The 17,716-nt window shown below is 29.9% G+C and overlaps 1 pseudogene across 1 annotated transcript; it reads left to right on the forward strand.

Annotated features, from left to right (window-relative positions):
• The first annotated feature begins 3,211 nt into the window (after window positions 1-3,211).
• On the forward strand, window positions 3,212-12,781 carry LOC146886241 (uncharacterized; annotated as a pseudogene). Its single transcript, XR_014995030.1, has 5 exons — window positions 3,212-4,895; window positions 4,968-5,067; window positions 5,161-6,242; window positions 12,012-12,113; window positions 12,188-12,781. The product of XR_014995030.1 is annotated as an uncharacterized LOC146886241 (transcript).
• The last annotated feature ends 4,935 nt before the right edge of the window (window positions 12,782-17,716 follow it).

Here is a 17,716-nt window from a genome sequence, read left to right on the forward strand (position 1 = left end):
TTAAATTTTAAATATAAAATAAATTATTTATGATACATTATAAGTAAAAGTAAATTGTAAGTAAATATTTTATTTTTAAAATATAAATATTTAACTTAATTTAATTATACACTTAAAAATATTATAATGTTTAATTAATTTTAGTAAAAAAAGTAAATTTTTCATAAATAATTATCGATATTATTATGTATTTTTTTATATAAGAGGATAAAATTTAATATTTTAGAATTTGTTGTCTAAAATTTTCAGAAGTTTGTGGAAGTTCTGAAAGCATCTAGTGTGAAGCTCATTCTTGGTAAGTTTTTCAAATCTATACTCAAACTCAAACTCTATACTCTTTCTTCTACCTCATTTCTAGTGAAATTGGGAAAAGATTTGATGTCGTAAACGAAGTCAGATTCAAATCTCCGTTTGTTTTGATAGAAACACGAGTTCGCCAACTATGGTCGACTTCGAGTTCGCGGATAAAGCTCCTCCTTAGTTCGATCGAGTGGTACACTTTAAATTACTGTTACAAACCTTCAATTTGAGCATCTTCATTACTTTACATCTCATCTTAATCGATTCCTGCACAATGTTCTTCCTTGCACGTTTTTCACAGATTAATTAGGTTTTAAAGTTATCGATCAAACCTTTCTTGTTGTTCTGTCATGTTTTATTCTCAAATCTTTGGAATTGTGGAATCATTAGCATTTTTCTTGATTTTTTTTCTTCCGTGTTTGACCTTTTCAATGTTCCCAATTATCAGTCAATTATCAATGATTTTAAGGTTACAAATTTAGTGAAGAAAATTAAATTAGGATTTCTTTTCATATATATATATATATATATATATATATATATATATATATATACATCAATGTTCATCATGGATTTTCATTTTATATTAGTTTTATATATCAATCAGTAGTTGGATTTTTGCTCCAATCAATTAGTTTGGGATTTTATCTTAGTTTGGGATTTTATCTTAGTGGGCTTGGGTGTTTGGGATACTGTGGAGGATATAATATTTTGTTTGAAGTTTTATTAATATGCATTTGCAATGTGTCATATTTTATGATTCAATTCCATCAGAATTTTATCTCAAGAGTGCATCAATTTTCCACTGTGAGTTTGAGTTTTCAATTTTCCTCGTTTTCAAAAAAAAAAGGTTACTAAAGGGAAAAGAAGCCAGTGGCATGAAAGATTTTCTTTTATAAACCAAAGCACTAAATAACATCTTTTTGTATAAAATAGACATGTTTAGTTTACTATTTAGCCTCCTTCAATTGCGTTTGTCTCAATAAACTCATGATTTGGTGATTTAGCCTTTGTCTCATATCCCCTGTTAGCATTTTTGTTCCCGTCTCGTTTATTCAATTCTCACACTATACGTGTCTCCATTTTTTGATTTCTTGGAAGCCTTAAACCACGTTCTGCAACAGTTTAATTCTCAACTTTTAGTAGTGCTACCATTTTACTACTTTCGTCTAATATTTTACCCCTCACCATTATTTCCATTAATTTACGTTTGTCTTTTCTCTCTTGCTTTCTTAATCCAACTATTTCTTTTGCAGGTTTTATTTTATCTATGCTAGACTAAATTCTTATTGAGATGTATGAAAGGAATATATAACATCAGGTAAATCTCCAAATTATATATATATATATATATATATATATACATATATATATATATATATATATATATACATATATATATATATATACATATATATATATATATATATATCACATGCATCTCTAAGGGACACTGTATATACACTATATATAATCCATATGAATATGTACAATTTTGATGTCTTTAAAGCATACATATTCTTAGGCACTTTCACATTTATTTTATGTTGAAAATAATCTCCACACACACACTAATTTATGATTCAGAGTTGAGCTAGGTAAGAAAACAACTTGTATATTTATGCAATATTTGAGAGATGCTTTATTCAATTTGTGAAACTATAATCTATATACATTTTATATCAGGCACAAAAACTGTGTATAGAGCCTGTGGGTGCAGTTTGTGCAGCAAGTGGTTTGCTGAGTTATCTTGGTTTTCCTAAGATTAGAAAAAACTTTTTCTAGAATCGTATAAAATTTAATACTTTACTTTGGAAATATTTCAATGATGTCTTATTTATTAACTTTTTTTAAGTTTTTTAAATACAAGGTATTATTTCATTATTTTTAAATACAAATATTTACTTTATTTTAACTAATTTTTGTTCTTAATTTAATTATGTCTTCAATTAGTGTTAATCCATTCTTTTCAAATACAAATTTCTTAAAAGCATAATGTTGACCAATGTTTAAACTATCTACAAGGACAATGAGACCTGATAAAGGATGGATGTTGCGAAGAAAAGATCAATTTGGTAGTATAACTGAGGAATTTAGAAATGGTGTTGATGGCTTCATTCAAGTAGCTAAAAGAGATCCAAAATTTGCTGATGTAACAGGGCGCATTCCTTGTCCATGTGGAAAATGTAGGAATTCTTATTGGGATATATCATTTAATGTGGAAAAGCACTTGTATCACCATGGTTTTATGGATGGGTACACAAATTGGACCCTTCATGGTGAAGAAAGGTGGACAGATGGTGCGTCTGTTGTCCAAGACCGTGTTGAAGGAAGTACAAATCCATATCATGATATGGTTATGAATGCTTTTCATGCTAGATCAAATCCAGAAGTACAAGAGGTGGAAGAGGATCCAAATCCATCAGCTAAGAAGTTTTTTAACCTATTAAAGAGTGTTGATGAACCTTTATGGGATGGTTGTAAGAAGCATACAAGATTGTCAATAGTAACACAACTCCTAAACTTGAAGTCAGAGTTTAACATGAGTGTTAGTTGTTATGATCGAATGATTGCTATAATCAAAAGCATGCTTCCAGAGTCAGAAAGGTTGCCTGAAAATTTGTACAGATCAAAGAGAATGGTGAGTGAATTGGGATTAGGATATGAGAAGATAGATGCATGTCCTAATCATTGTATGCTATATTACAAAGAAAATAGTGACAAGAATGTTTGTTTGGTGTGTAAAGAACCATGATTTAAACCCAAGACAACAACAAAAAACAAGGATGTGCCTTACTCAGTGTTAAGATATTTCCCCATTATTCCAAGACTTCAATGCCTCTTTATGTCTGTTAATACTTCAAAATATATGCGATGGCATGCAGATCGAGTACGCCAACATGAATTAATGATGACATATCCAGCTGATGCAGAGGCTTGGAAAAAATTTAATGCAACTCATCCTAAGTTTGCTTTGGATCCATGAAATGTCAGGCTTGGACTTTGCACTGATGGTTTTAATCCATTTAGTAATTCAAGTAGCCCATACTCATGTTGGCCAATTTTTTTAACACCTTACAATCTTCCTCCAAGCATGTGTATGAAAAGGGAATACATATTTCTTACTCTTATAATTCCTGGACCCAGATCACCTGGTAAAAGTTAAGATGTTTATCTCCAACCTCTAATCGATGAGTTAAAGATCTTATGGGATATTGGGATTAATACTTTTGATGCATGGAAAAAACAGAATTTCATTATGAAAGCAGCATTAATGTGGACAATAAGTGATTTTCCAACTTATGGAATGTTGTCTGGATGGAGTACTCATGGAAAATTTGCTTGTCCCTGTTGTATGGGGGATATTAATTCATTTACTTTGAAGAGTGGTGGTAAACCTTGTTGGTTTGATTGTCATCGTCGATTTTTACGTATCAATCATTCATTTCGTCGTGATTAATGCTCTTTTAAGAAGTTATTAGTTGAGAACTCTTTACCACCACAAGAATATAGTGGCATAGATGTAATAAATCAAGTAAATCAACTTAAAAAAGTTACGTTGGGCTTGAAATCAAGCAAGCAAAAGCAACTTGACTTTGGTAAAACCCATAATTGGGTTAAGAAGAGCATATTTTGGGAATTGCCTTATTGGTCTACTAATATGGTTCGTCACAATTTAGATGTCATGCATGTTGAAAAAAATGTTTTTGACAATATCTTCAACACTGTGATGGACATAAAGGCCAAGACAAAAGATACTGCAAATGCAAGACAAGATTTGAGGTTGATATGTAAACGTCCCAAGTTAGAGTTGGTGTTGGAGAATGAGAAGTATAAAAAACCAAAGGCAACATATGTCTTGAATTCTGACCAGAGAAGAATGGTGTGTGAATGGATAAAACAACTAAAGTTTCCAGATGGCTATGCGTCTAACATTTCACGTTGTATTAATGTAGATGAGGGGAAAATATATGGGATGAAAAGTCATGATTGTCATGTTTTTATGCAAAGACTTATTCCTTTAGCATTTCGTGATATGTTGCAAAGCCTATATGGGGTGGTTTAACAGAGGTCAGCTTGGTTTTTAAAGAGATTTGTGCAAATGCAGTGCATGCTTCTATCATGGAGCACGCTAAGATTTCTATCATCGAAACAATTTGTAAGCTTGAAAAGATTTTCCCACCAGCATTCTTTGATTCAATGGAACATTTGGTTATACATCTCCCACATGAAGTTAAGGTCGGAGGACCTGTGCAATATAGATGGATGTATCCATTTGATAGATGCATGTTATATTTGAAAAGAAAGGTTCGAAATAAAGCAAATGTTGAAGGGTCCATTTGTGAAGCATATGTTTTAGAAGAAATTTCTAATTTTGCTTCTATGTATTTTAATCCATCCATTCAAACAAGGCGTACTTAAGTTTCTCGTAACGATGATGGTGGTGAAGATAAAAATACAGAGAAGTTATCTATTTTTAGACACCCATGTCATCCTATTGGTAAAGGCCATACTAGATTATTAACAGAGGAAGAACTCCATATTGCTGAGACATATGTCATTGTAAATTGCAAAGAAGTAGGACCATATCTACAGTAAGTTTTTCTTTTTGTAATTTATCAATTCATAATTAATTTAGTTATGATATTAATTGTTGTCTGTATTAGGAAATTTGAGGATTCATTAAAGGAAGCAAATCCTAATATCTCTGACGAAGAAATATTGATGTCTCGAGATAAAGATTTCAATAGGTGGTTGAAGCACCAAGTGAGTTGTTTCTCATTACAGTTTAAATGTTAATTTGATATTTGTTTTATTAAGTGATATAATTATATATTTTCTTTATGTAATCCTCTATAGGTGCTTATTGGTCAAGTTGAGGATCGATTGATTCGAGAGATAAGTTACGACCCGATTAAGATTGTAACTTCCTATAATGGTCAATAGTAAATGGATATAGATTTCATACTAAGGAATACGAAGCTAATAAATCTACCATGAACTATGGGATATGTGTTAGAGGAAATATATACGGTGAAAATGATTTGGACTATTATGGAATTGTTGAAGAAATATTAGAATTGTCATATCCTGGATATCAAAACAAAATAATTATCCTATGGTGTCATTGGTTTGATCCTTTTCATGGTGTTAAAGTTGATAAATATGGGTTGGTTGATATCAAGCATAAGTCAAAGCTTCAGTCAAATGAGCCATTTGTATTAGCTGGATAAGCTCAACAAGTGTACTATACAAGGTATCCACATAATAAGGGTAGAAATAGTGTTGATTGGTGGGCAGCTTGCAAGGTTAGACCAAAATTATTTATGGTTGAGACATTAAAAAATGATGAGGATTTTTCAAATGAGAAAGTTGTTAATGATTATTTTCAAGATGATGGATCAATGGGAATGACAAATATTGTTCTGGATGACGAGGAAATACAATTGTTTGATGATAATGCCCCAATGGAAGAGGTAAACATGGATGATGTTCATTATCCGATACACAATGTGCATAATGATCAATTTTTCAATGACAATGATGAGCTTCTGGATGAAGACATAGAGTTAAATGATTTAGACGAGGAGTTGGATGATTCAAATAATGATTTAGATAACTCAGATGATGAGTGGCTATGAATGAATCTACGTAAGTTTATTTAATAGTAGTGATATTGTGTTTTCTTATGTGATTGCTTATGAAAGTATCTTTTACATTTCATAAGGTAAGTAGATGTGCATCAATCACTTACTGCTGTTTCTAGCTATTCTTAATTGGATTTGAAACAAATCTTGAGTGAATTATTCTACACTACACTCACTTTAGTGTTAACTTTCTTGCTGTTGTGTATTTGTCAAGGACAGTTGCATGTGAAACATTGCTGTGGATTCTTGTCGCTCAACTTTCCTGGTTTTGTCTCATTAACTTCCTTCTTACTGGTTAGATCAATCCCCAAATCATTGGGTTATTATTTGCAAAAATAAATCGAGCTATTTTACTTTTACTTTGATTTTCTATACAAGTTGGAGTAATTAACCTTATACTATTTGAATGGTTATCCCTGCCTGTGTTGATGGGGCTTTTGGATTTTATACTTGCATTTTAATTTTCAGCGCAGTTTTGTACTTTCATGTCTTTTAACTCATTTTGATTTCTAGGCATTGGATGTTTTCAAATGAATTATTGCGGTCACTTTTCAGATATCTAGGCAGAGTAAGTGGCTTTCTATAAATAACCTGGCTTTTACCATATTACCATTCTTGTGGATGAACCAATGGAGGTGGAAGTTGGTATAGTATATAGAAACTGATGGAGTTTGTTTATGTAATGCATAATTTGAATGAATGTTTGGTTTTAATAAACATCACACTGTTATGTAGCTTTATACAAATCATGCTTTGGCTTATTTCTATAAAAGCTATCTGAATTTGTTGTAAATTTCACAATAGGCTGTTTTAATAATTTATATTTTGACTTCCACATTTAATAATCTGAATTGATAGTTAAGCATTAATTATCCATGACAGTGCTGAAAGAGATAAATTAAATCGAAGATTTTGGGAAAGTTGCAACATAGATTAGTTTAGCTCTGTGTAACTCGTTGGTTGATCAATTTAACTTTCCTTGCTAATGTTGCAAAATGTTCAATGTAGAAAAGCCTAGCTCCACTAAACATGCTTTAAGCAGGATATATTAGGTAAAACATACTGGTTAGGGGAATACTTATACATGAATCCCAATAGCAGAAAAAATAGCTTCCCCATAAGTTTATTAAGAAAATATATAATTGCAAAACTTAATTAAGTAGTATGAAAAGATTAATCTTTATGTTACGTAAATTATATATAAACAAATTTATTTGAAGGTATATGAACTAATACAACATTTTATAGTTATTAAGTGTGATTTCAAAATAAATTTAAACAAATAATTTTGATTACTTGTGATATTGGCTGATAAAGAACATTTATCAAATAAGTACATACATTAAGAAAAATTAATACTAAATTATTTCAATTTAATTAAAATTTTTGAGTTTGATTAAAAATTACACAACAAAAAAAAACACATGAAGTTTACCAATATGTTCTACAGTAATTAGAGATGGCAAATAAACCCGTCCCCGTGGGTATTGCCCGAACCCGTCCCCGTTTTGACGGGGAATCCCCGCATTGACTGGGTATGGGTATGGGTATGGGGAATCCCCGACTTTTTCAGTTGGGTATGGGGATGGGTATGAAGATGTACATATACCCGCCATAATACCCGTCCCCGCCATATCTTCATTCTCGTTTAAATTATTAAAATATTCACAATTAATTAAGTAACTCCTATATATATATATTTTTTTTTTCTATTTTTTTTTCTTTTAATTATTTCATTTGTCATGAAACTCATTCTCATCTCCAATATATTTTTTATCTTATCATAACCTTTATGTAATTATGTTAAAATGATGTATGTTAATAAAAAAAAAATATTATGCCTCACATTTGAATATTTATATTATTTTTTAATATTTTTATTTATTATAAATTTTCCTTTCACATGAGAATGTTTATACTCTCAATTTAAGATAATATAAAAAAAATTCTTTACTTATTATTATTATTATTATTATTATTATTAATTTTTGTTTAATTTGAAGAACTCTTTTGTTTCATTGAAATAATTTTCGTTATTTTTCAACCATTAAGTATATATGTTGATATTTGAAAAGTTTTCTTAGTTCTCTAAGATATTTTTCATCTTATCATACCTTAGTTATACATTTGATTTCCTTTGTGTGATATTTTCGATAGTCTCTCAAATTATTTCTAAAACACACATTTGTTAGTTTTTTAATATTTTTATTTATTGTTTTTATTTTTATCATGTAGAATAATATTTCGATATATTCTATCTAATTATTTTTTATTTTATAACTCATTGTTAATCATAATGTAATTTTTTCACTTTCAATTCTGTTTGAAGTGGTTAAAATTTTATATATATATATATATATATATATAATGATATTTATGAATAGTATATGATAATTCACTACAAGAAAAACATGAAATGGTGACTGATTTAGTCAGTAACCCATATCAGTCACTATTTTTCGTCATTGGTGGTAGTAGTTGATTTATTGTCTGAATCAATGACTAAATTAGTGACTGATTCAATGATCGAATCGATACTTGATTTAGTGACCAATTTAATTACTAATTTATTTGTAATTTAATGACAAATTTTTTTGTCACTAATGATATTTCTATTTAATTTTAACCACTTCAAACGTAATTTAATAATTAGTTCTCTAATGTATTTTTCATTTTATCATACCTTAATTATACATTTGATTTCCTTTGTGCGATTTCTTTCGATAGTCTCTCAAATTATTTCTAAAACACACATTTGTTAGTTTTTTAATATTTTTATTTATTGTTTATTTTCATCATGTAGAATAATATTTCGATATATTCTATCTAATTATTTGTTATTTTATAACTCACTATTAATCATACTGTAATTTTTTTCACTTTAATTGTATAAATAACTTTTATTTACTACAATATAAAAATTTAATGTAATTGCTATGAATATTTTTTTGTCACTATCCAACATATATTGAAGTTCAAAAGATACAAAATCTATGTCAAAATTTTATTATTATGTTTATTATTTGTTCTTTGTGTCATTTTGATCAAGTGATGTATTATAACTTTTATTAGTGTATAAAAAAGAGATTTATTATAATTTAAAAAATTGAAGTAAACAAACATTTAAAATATATTTTAATTTGAATATTTTTTTTCCTTTTATTATTATGTTTATTATTTGTTCTTTGTGTCATTTTGATCAAGTGATATATTATAACTTTTATTAGTGTATAAAAAAGAGATTCATTAGAATTTAAAAAATTGAAGTAAACAAACATTTAAAATATATTTTAATTTGAATATTTGTTTTCCTTTTATATTTTTTTGAAATATTTTTTAATTTTATCAACTAAGTTCATCAATGTTGTAGTTTGCAAATTTAATAAATGTTTTGGTTCACATGAAATTTTATTTGGTATTCTAATATAAAATGTAAACAATTATAATTTATTTTAAGGTATTTGACATCGAAGAAAATTCTCCTAATATTGAATATTTCATAATATTATGTTTTCTTTACCGTAATTTTTTTTCTTTTATAAAAATTAATATTAAAGTAGTTAGAACACGGGTACGGGTATGGGTACGAGATTATACCCGTTATCCGGTGGGGATGGGGATGGGAAAAAAGTTTGATACCCGTTGGGTTTGGGTATGGGGATGGGGATGAATTTTTTATGCGAGGATGGGTATGGGATAGCGAAACCCGTCCCCGCCCCGCCCCGTTGCCATCCCTAACAGTAATGCATCAACTAAAAATATAAACTTACCAACCTAGTTAATTAACATTTAAATAAAAAAAGTAGTGATAAATGGCTGTTTTTCTTAATTTAAGCCAGGTTCCTTGTACCCTTCCCTTCATCCATCCCTAGGTTTGATTTGAGCATACAAATTAATTTTTTTTTTCAGTGTCCAGACAAGAAGTACATTGATGAGTGTGCTAGCTAAGAGAAAGCTCGCAAAAGTCCAAAAGAGAAGGAAAAAATATATTTGGAATAAAGGTGTTTTCTGAGGAAAGAAAAAATATGATGCATGCTGCAAGTAGCATATTAGGTCAATATGCAGTAAGTATCAACATCATGTACAACAGTGATGATATAATCAACTTGAGTTATTACTTCTCTTATGATCAATCTCCCCTACCCCAAAAACAAAGTGCATGTCTTATTTGCCAACTTGCTCCTCAAATAATCTAATAATCACCTCAGTAAAATCCAATTCTAGCATAATCGATGGACTTAAAACTAGTTGTTGGAGCGTACTGTATAGAAAACCAAAAGAATTTAACTGAATTGAAAAATAATTATGAAAGACCAATTTATAGCAGTCTTTTTGGCCGTGATTGATTTTCATTTCTTAACATACAACCACTAGTTTTTGTTGTGACTAGTTTCTACTGTTCGAGATTTATACATGAAAATTGAAGTCTAGTCCTAAGCGATGCAAATGTATTTGTATCTATAGCCTCGGTTATACTGTTTTATTTATTTTTATCCCCACCCACTCTGAAAAAACCTACTATGTTAGAATAGTGCTAAAAAGAGCTAAATTGAACAAAGCATATGATTCTACAAACTTGAAAACATTTAGAAAAACCCCAAAACCTAGTCCTGGAAGGTTAAGTTGTTTGCTATGCCTAGGAATGGTTTTACACCCTACTAATGTTTGATATTCACCGTTTCGGAATTGTCCAGTAACAAACTCAATGGCAGCATTCCCCAAGGCTTGAATGACATTACTAACTGGCAATCCTTGTTACAAGCTAAGTTACATTTGGTTCACTTGATAATCTCAAAATGCTCCGAGGAAGAGGGCAAGGTTGAGGTTTTATTACTTCATTCCATCCTACTCACTCTCTCATTAACTCTTTAGACCCGGATCCTTTTTTGCATTCACCAGGTATAGTACAAATACTTTAATGATGTCTTATTTATTAACTTTTTTTTAAAGTTTTTTAAATACAAGGTATTGTTTCATTATTTTTTTCTTAGGTGCTACTTCCATCCATGAACCATCAGTTGATGTTGGCCATTCAACCAATGGTGATCAATTAATAGACACCACCCCACCAATTGATGTTAACCAATCTTGTGTTGCCCCAACATGTGCTAACCCACAATTTCAGGAGGAGCCTTCAAGTGAAAATTCTCACAATGAAGTTGATAGGAGACCTATTATATCTGTGCAACAAATTACTAACCCGTAAGTTAAACTAAACTTAATTATTAATTGTTTAACTTTTATAAACTAAGTGTTTGAAATTATAGGAGGAGGTTTGTTCCAGATTCAGTGACTCGAGATATTATATCTGAGTTGCTCATGAGGATGCCTAATCCAACACCAAATTGGAAAAAATATTCTGTTGATATGAAAGAAATTCTGTTCAATGAGTTTATGGTTAGTAGTCATTTAGTTAATGTAATGAAATATTTTTGTATCAGTTATTGTATTATAAATTAATCATTATATTGATGTAGGAGAAGTATCATTTTTCATCAACTTATGATCGTTGTATGGCAAGAAAGGTTTGGCATTTAACATGTATGGATCAATATTCTGACTCTTTATCTAAGGCAAGGAAAAAGGCGAAAGAAAGGACAAATTAAGATAATATTCAAGACTTAAAAGGTTTTGGACCAAGAGGTATTAGGACTGAGATATGGGATGGATTAGTAGACATATGGGCAATAGAAGAATGGAAAAAAAAGTCTACTGCAGGTAAGAGCAATAGGGTTGCCAAGCCTGATGCCATGATTTTCACACAGCAGGATCACAAAGCTTTGGACAACACTTGAAAAAATGGTATTCTTACTTTTCACATTTGAAATTGTATGTCAGATAGAAATGAGTTGGTCACTTGATAGAAAGAAACAAATATTTTAGAATTGGTTAGCTGATAACTTACTAAAAGGAGATATGATACAGAGAGATGGAGTTATATTGTACATGTTTGATATAAATCAACTTCCACACTAACATGACAGAAAGTAAGATGAATATGTCCTGTTACTGTCATTAAGGAAAGTAATCAGTTTTTATACATAAATTGTATTTTTTTTACAGGAAGAAGAATACAAATGCCCAATTTCTTATGGTGAATTATACAACAAAGTTCACAAACGAAAAGATGGTCAATATGTGTCCAACAAAGCAAAAAGCTTCATTGTAAGAATGTGTTTATTTTATAAATGTTAAACTACTTATTTATATAATATTGCTAACATATTGATTTGATGTAGGAATCATATGAAAATGCTATGACTGAAAAATATGGTGGTGAAAACATCCTATAGTTGACTCTGGTGTTTGGATAAAAACAGATGGTGAAAATAGGAAAGGTAGAATCTATGGATTTGGTCACAGTTTGGATCTTGGCATTGACCCACATGTTTCATCCTCAACAGTTGAACGTCCCTCTTCCCAAAATCTAAATCCAACAACTGAAGAAATCACTACACTGACTACACAAATATCTAATTTGCAAGAGCAAGTGAAAACACAGTTGCAAGCATTAATGCAAGCACAAATGAAGGCACAAGTAGAAATGCAAGCAACTATGCAACAACAGATGCAAGAGCAATGCAATCTTTTAAGAGAGAATTATTGTCTGCTTTGAAGAAACAAGAATGAAGACATGTCTTAAAGAATCCAAAACTTTGTTTGTGTTTTAATTTTGTTGATGCATTACTTTTTGTTGATACCCTCCAATGCTTTGTGTCCTAAAACTATTATACATTGGTGGAAACTTTTATGTTGTTTTGTACTGTTGGATGGATATACTTTGATCATTGTAGGATTGATTATCTATCCTTTTTAAATAGGTATTGCAAATATTGGAGATATTTAGACACTTTTTGTGAATAATTTATTTTCTTTGTCTTCTTTTTTTATTATGGACATAGGTTTATGGACATGACTCATAATAGAGAGTGAATAACAATTAAGTAATTACAATTAACAAAATAATATTTGTAGGAGATTAATAGAATTGCAATAAATTAACTAATCAATTGTGATACAAATTAGTGATAAAAGAATTGCGACAAATTAGCTACGGATTAGCGAGAAAAAATTGCAACAAATTAGTTATAGATTAGCTACGGATTAGCGAGGAAAAAATTGTGACAAATTAGCTACGGATTAGCGGGGAAAAAATCGCGACAGATTAGCTACCGATTAGCGAGAACAAAATTGCGAAAGATTAGCGAGAACAAAATTGCGACATATTAGCTACAGATTAGCGACAACATAATTGCGACAAATTAGCTACGGATTAGTGATAACAAAATTGCGACAGATTAGCGACAATAGAATTGCAACAAATTAGCTACGGATTAACGATAACAAAATTATGACAGATTAGCTACGGATTAGCTACAAATTAGCTAGAAATTTTAAAATTTTTTCACTTCAATTACGGATAGAATAGAGAGGGATTAGCTATGAATTAGGTACGAATTAGCTAGAAATTGTAAAACTTTTTTACTTCAATTAGAGAGGGAATATAGATGGATTAGCTATGAATTAGCTACAGATTAGCTACGGATTTGATCCCTCTCTAATTAGCTACCTGTATTTAGCTACGAAAAATTCTCTAGCAATTTGATAGTTAATCTGTCACAAAATGGTTTAGCTACAGATTAGCTACGGATCAACTACGAAATTTTCTGTAGCTAATATATAAAATTTTGTAGTGAATGTTATTTTTATAGAATTAATGAAATCACATAAAATAAAAAATAATATATATATATATATATATATATATATATATATATATATATATATATATATATAAATTGTAAGACAAACATAATAATAAATGAAACTTGTGTTTTAAGTATTTATTACATAAAAGAAACGTGAGAACATAGAAAATGGTTTAGGAATAGTGGTGATTTTTAAAAATATGATGGGAGAATATTTTAATGATAAAAGGTTAAGGATATAAATAGATTTTGGTTTAAATCTTCAGAGTGTCCTCGCCTTCGTTCATAAATCTCAATTGGATCCTCAAATTTTAAATCATCCCAATTGAATCATTTTTTGAAATTGTGTATTAAATAGGCCCTTTTCGTTTTGTATTGTGAAATGACGCTTGCTTATCGATGTGGTGTAATATTATATAGAGCACTTGTCATTTGTTTTTAAATTTCACTGTTCTTACGTGTATAATACACATTTTTTAAAAAAGGACCTAATTGGGACGACTAAAATTTGAGGACCCAATTGAGATTTTGGAACAAAAACGGGGACATTTTGAAGGTTTAAACCATTGGTTTTTTTTAATGAAAGTTCATTTTATAAAAATCATCATCTCTCTAAACTTTCTCTCTAAATTTCTCCTCTACATTCTCTTTAGATTTCTAACCTCAATCTTCATCTTTTAAAAGATCAAGGACCATAGAATTGATCCTCGTGAAGAGTTCTACACATTTAAGTCCATTATTTACCCTTTTTTTAGAAGGTTTTCATTCTTTGAGTTTGCATGTGTGTTATACTCCAATGCATGTGGCTTAAATGTGCCCGAAGTGAATCTTTATTTTTTTATGATCATGGTGATATGTTTATATTTCTAATAGGGGTTTCTTTGTCTAGTTAGGTCATCCTCTAAGAATAAAATTCTAACGAGCACTTGTGATAAAAGAAGTAGTTTAACTAAGGTAAGGGAAGCTAATATTAATCTTTGCAAATTTGAATTTCACTGTTTGATTTGGGTGTTGGGTCTTTGTGGGTTGACACTAACACAAAAAAGAGTTTTAATGTTCGATATGTTCAGCTGTTGACGTGTACCCAAACTCTGACGTAATATTGGGTGACATCAAAATTAACATCGGAACCATACACTGACATCTGTTAATGTCGAGGGACTAGACAATAGATGTCAGTTGACATCAACGTAAGTGGGTCTAACGTCCATTTTCGTGCTAAAAGGAGGCAAAAACTACACTATTTGATGTCTATTGGTGCATTGACAAACGTCAAATGACGTCGGCTAGTGCAAAGCTCGATGTCCTTTGACGTTGGTCAAAACCCCACTAGACGTTAAACAATGCAGTTTCTTTTTAATTGTTGTTTTTACAATTTTCTCATACCTGAAAACCAGAAAATTTTTAGAATAGTTTCTAAATATTTCTTATACATTTTAGGACTTACAATTATATCTAATAACACTAAAGTATTCTAAACTAATACAATTAACACCAAACTAAAAGTTTCATCATGAAATGTTTGTCCAACAAAGTTTTTGAAAAAAATTCTAATGAAGGTGGTCTTAACTCCATCTTTTGAAAAGATATGTTGCCCACTCATGTCTTATTGTCTGGGTAATGTCATCCGATAGAGGTGATGAATTCTTGAATTGTTGAAAAAAATAATATAATTTCATTATGTATGAATATCATCATTTAAAGTTTGATGTGATTTATAATATGTGAAAGGTATATATTTTATTACCTCTATCCAATCATCTTTAATTACAGATCGAATGATTGTTCTTATCCAAGACATGACATTATAACCATATTCTCATGAATATTCTTGCTTGTTACACTTAACATGACAAATAAAATAATCACATATCAAAGTCATAAGTTGACATGCACAAATTAATAACATAGGTTAATTTTAATATAACTATGTAGCTACATAGGTTAGTTTTAATATAACAGAGTAGATGATGTGAAAAAAATAACACTTACTTTTGTAACATGTTTTTCAAAGCAGATTTAATCTTCCAATGACATGAAGAAAACCATACAATCATGCATTGTCTTGGAATGATGACTAGTAGTTTCCAATGGGAGCTATCATAAAAAAAAGTAGTTAGTCGAATAATTAATAATACTTCATAAAATATTACAAGCAATAACACCTACCCATCAATGTACGATGCAAAGTAGATCTCTCTATTTGGCTCAACCATCCATGTTTGCAAATAAAGTTTGATGTGATCATGTGTGTTTCTAGAAGGTTGAATGGTCTGAGGTTCAATGAATCCAGAGATGGATGATCGACCTTGGTCCACACTAACTTTGTCCATGTACCTACAAGAAGACAATTAGGTATGAACTAGTTTTTCTACTCGTGCAACGCACGGGGTTTTTGTAGATGTAATTTTTTTGGTAATGGCAATGAACACTGAGTGCTATCCAATAATATATATGATGAAAATATGATGTCTTCAAAAAATTGTCAAGTGTATGATACATAAAACTAATGAATTAAGAACCTAATAAAAACATATTGTTGTTGCTTTTAGAAGCATTGTTACTCTATTTCATTTTTTCTTCTATTGTCTCCTTTTTTATCTGCAACAAAAAAAAGACTGATACAAATGAGCACTTTATAACGAAGTGTTACCAAATTACACCTCTTTGTTCAAGCTGTTTTCAAACTACATTTGTATAATGAGATGTTACAAACTTACACTAATGTTTATTAGTTATTGCATGCAACCTTTCTTGTAGCACCATCTTCCTTCTAAGCCTTGCATTTTGGCAATAATTTTGCTCCAGTCCAGAACACAACTTGGAATACTTTAAAAGATAACAATTGAAGAAGAATTAGGTAATAAACAGAAGACTCACTAAACTCCAACTCAATTAATGGTTGCCTCTATATAACATTTCCAATAATTTATCATTGTGAAGTTCGAGTAAAAAACATATACATAGTAAAAAATATCAATTTCAACTTAGTTAAGTCCAATCAAACCAGATATGTTGGTACTTTCAGAAGCATTGTTGTTGTATTTAATTTGTTTTGTTCTGTTGTCTTCTTTTTTATTTGCAACAAAAAAAAATGACTGTTACAGAAGAACACTTTATAAAGAAGTGTTACCAAATTACACCTCTTTGGTCAAGCTGTTTTCAAACTACATTTGTACAATGAGATGTTACAATGTTACATTAGTGTTTATTACTTCTTTAATTCAACCTTTCTTGTAGCACCATCTTCCTTCTAAGCCTTGATTTTTGATAATGATTTTGCTCCAGTCCAAAACACAACATGCAATACTTTGAAAGATAACAATTGAAAAAGAAGCAAAAAGATAAATAAGTTTATCCATGTTTATACAAACAAATAAGTTAAAATCCATATCAACAATAATAAATTACATACCTATAATCTCTTCTTTGCCAAAGAGTTTCAAAAATTTCTTTGTACACAATGTTTTTAGTTGTGTTCGTGACATTTCCATCTTTATCCAGTATAAGTATTTTCAATCCTTTTTTGGTTTTTACTTTAGAAATAACAACATATATGGAAGATACAATCCAACTCTAGAAAGCGTTTGACCTTGACTTCTGTTAATCGTCATTGCAAAGCATAAGGATATTGGAATCTGTCTTCTTTGAAATTTGAAAGGCAACCTTGAATCAGATGGAACTAAATCCATGCTTGGTATAAAAATTCTGTCACCAATGTTTTTTCCAATAATTACAATTGCAAAAATTACATTTTTGCCTAAATGGTTAACTTGCAATCTTGTGCCATTGCAAAGACCTTTTGCTTGATCAATATTTCTCAAGAGCATAAAAAGAAGAATCCTCCCTTTTTTGAAAGAACTGCTGTCATGATATCCTCATATACATGAACTTGTTCATCATTGAGTGATTTTAACAAAATTTCATGTTCTTTGGCCATGTCTTTTTTATTATACTACAACTCATCAACAATAAATCTATTCTGGAATGTATGTAGATCTGAAATATCAAGTTGAGGTAATGAAGGATAATCTTTCAAACATCTACCATTTGACATTA

The sequence above is a fragment of the Vigna unguiculata genome, chromosome 5 (genome assembly GCF_037176805.1).
Source record: "Vigna unguiculata cultivar grain cowpea cultivar isolate G323 ecotype 2 chromosome 5, ASM3717680v1, whole genome shotgun sequence".
NCBI lineage: Eukaryota > Viridiplantae > Streptophyta > Magnoliopsida > Fabales > Fabaceae > Vigna > Vigna unguiculata.